This window comes from Gossypium arboreum, chromosome 3 (assembly GCF_025698485.1).
Source record: "Gossypium arboreum isolate Shixiya-1 chromosome 3, ASM2569848v2, whole genome shotgun sequence".
NCBI lineage: Eukaryota > Viridiplantae > Streptophyta > Magnoliopsida > Malvales > Malvaceae > Gossypium > Gossypium arboreum.
The window spans coordinates 125,359,557-125,362,507 of record NC_069072.1 but is presented as its reverse complement, the minus strand read 5'-3'; the positions used below and the strand labels follow the sequence as shown (position 1 = coordinate 125,362,507).

Below are 2,951 nucleotides of genomic sequence, written 5' to 3'. Positions count from 1 at the left end.
CGTTTTCCTAAAGTAATCCCCCAATTCTTTTCTCTGTGAATTCTTAGATTAGTTAATTAGTTAGTTAAAACAAAACCACCTTATTCTTAGGCTAGGTAATAAAAAGACAGTATTACTAGTACTTTTAGTTCCTTTGGGTTCGACAATCCGATCTTGCTAAAACTATACTACTGTTCGATAGGTACACTTGCCTACATCGCGATAATAGTTAGTTTCTAGAACGGTTAATTATAAATTTATAAAACTTATCACACAAAATCTCGCGATCAAGTTTTTGGCGCCGTTGCAGGGGAACTAAGATATTAGGAACGCTCAATTTTTATCACTTTAGCCATTTAATTTTCTTGCAATTTAATTTAATTTAAATTTTATTATTTATTAATTTACTTTTTCTTTCTCTTGGCAGGTTTTTATAGTTTATGACTAGAAGAAACCCGTTAGGACCACTACTCTTTGACAAAGAAATCGATCGCACAATTCGCAGAAACCAAAGAGAAATAAGGCGAAGCTTAAGATACACAGAGAACGAGCAAGAGGACGATACTCAACCCCCAACCGAAGAGATGGCTGAAAACCATGACAATTTGCCACCTCCTGCAATTGCGGTTAATCAAAATCCTGCTCTACGCACTATGTATGATTATGCTAAACCTTCTTTAACAGGAACTGAATTGAGCATAGCTAAACCTACTGTAGCTACAAATACTTTTGAACTAAAACCTAACACTATTCAAATGATCAACAATTTGTTTAGTTTGATGGCTTGCAGGATGAGGATCCCAACGCTCATTTAGCAAACTTTTTGGAACTATGCGATACATTTAAAATTAGTGGTGTTTTTGATGATGCCATTCGTCTTCGGTTATTCCCTTTTTAATTGAGGAACAAAGCTAAACAGTGGTTGAACTCGTTACCACGAGGGTCAATTACTACTTGGGAACAAATGACCGAAAAATTTTTACTAAAATATTTTCCGTTGGCTAAAATGGCTAAATTACGTAATGATATCTCTTCGTTTGTGTAGATAGACTTAGAAACTATTTACGATGCATGGGAGAGATACAAGGACTTACTAAGAAGGTGCCATCATCATGGGTTACCGCTTTGGCTTCTGGTTCAAACATTTCACAATGGCCTGAATCTTTCAACAAGGCAATTGGTTGACGCAGCTACTGGCGGAACCATCAATAATAAAACACCTGAAGATGCTTATGAGTTTATAGAGGAGATGTCACTGACTAACTATTAGTGGCAAATCATGAGGACAAAGCCAACAAAAACAGCCGGTGTTTATAAAGTCGATTCAGTCACCATACTCTCTAATCAGGTAGAACTCTTGAATAAGAAAATTGATGGTTTTCTTAGTTTTTCACAGGTTCACCTAGTAATGCAGTGCGAAGCAAGTGGAGGTGGATTAAGGCAGTCGGAATACCAACCTTATGGCCACAACATGGATATCGAGCAGTTAAATTACATGGGTAATAATCCTCGATCTCAAACAATCTATATAGTAACACTTACAATGCAGGTTGGAGGAACCACCCAAATTTCTCATGGGGAGGCGAAGAAAATCAGAGACCATTTCTAGGCTACCAACAACCACCCTACTGACAGGAAAAGAAGTCGAACCTTGAAAAGATGCTCTCAAAGTTTATATTGGTGTCAGAAACTCGTTTCCAGAATACCGAGACAGTACTTAAGAATCAACAAGCATCGATCCAAGGGCTCAAAACTTAGATAGGCCAGTTTTCCAAACTAATTTCGGAAAGACCACTAGGAAGTTTACCTAGTAACCCCAAATCAAAAGAGCATGTAAAAGCAGTTACACTAAGGAGTGAGAAAGTGTTAGAGGAATCTAAAAAGAAGCTAACACAAGAAGCCGTGATAAGCGAAAAGGGGGAAGAAAAACCCGAAAATAATGACAAACCAGTGCTGAAGGAATATAAACCACCAGTTCCATACCTAGCAAAATTGAAAAAAGACTGCATAGATGCACAATTCGGAAAGTTTCTTGAACTCTTTAAGCAATTACATATCAAATTACCTTTTGTTGAAGCCATCTCATAGATGTCTATATACGCAAAATTTTTACAGGAGCTTCTAACAAATAAAAGGAAGTTCGGGAACTTATCTACAGTAGAACTCAACGAGGAGTGCTCAGCCATACTAAAAAAAAACCTGCCAACCAAACTGAAAGATCGAAGAAGTTTTACTATCCCTTGCTTAATTGGTAGTTTGAATGTTGAGAAAGCACTAGCTGATTTGTACGCTAGCATTAATTTGATGCCATATAAGATGTTCAAACAACTTGGTCTTGGGGAACCTAAACCCACTAGGATAAGTATTCAATTAGCTGATAAATCTGTTAAATATCCTAGGGGTATTATAGAAGACGTACTTGTGAAAGTAGATAAATTCATATTTCCTGTTGACTTTGTTGTGCTTGACATGGACGAAGATGTGGAAGTGCCTTTAATTTTAGGGTGCCCATTTTTAGCCACTGCTAGGGCTGTAATCGATGTGGGTGACGGTAAATTGGTACTTAGAGTAGGTGACGAGGAGATTATATTTAAAATTTATGATGCTATGAGATTTTCTAGGGAATAGGATGATTTATGTTATTTTATTGACTCTATTGATCATACTACTGAAGACTCTTTTCAGGAAATTATACAGAGGGACACAATGGAACTGTATCTAGCTTAAGAAAAGGAGACAGATGATGAACCTAATGAACATTCTTCAAGACAAGTAGAATATGAGGGCATTAAGATAAACGATGAAGTTAAGCAAAAACCTTCCATTGAAGAGCCTCCCAAACTGGAACTTAAATAATTACCAAACCACTTAGAATACGCATTCCTTGGAAACAATTCTACATTACCAGTTATTATTGCTTCTAACTTGCAACCCAAGGAGAAAGAAGAATTAATCCAAGTATTAAAAGAACA

The 2,951-nt window shown here is 36.7% G+C and overlaps 1 non-coding gene across 1 annotated transcript; it reads right to left on the bottom strand.

Annotated features, from left to right (window-relative positions):
• Window positions 1–991: 991 nt before the first annotated feature.
• LOC128290705 (small nucleolar RNA R71) lies at window positions 992–1,098 on the bottom strand. The gene has a single exon (XR_008280493.1). It is a non-coding gene; the product is annotated as a small nucleolar RNA R71 (small nucleolar RNA).
• Window positions 1,099–2,951: the final 1,853 nt, after the last annotated feature.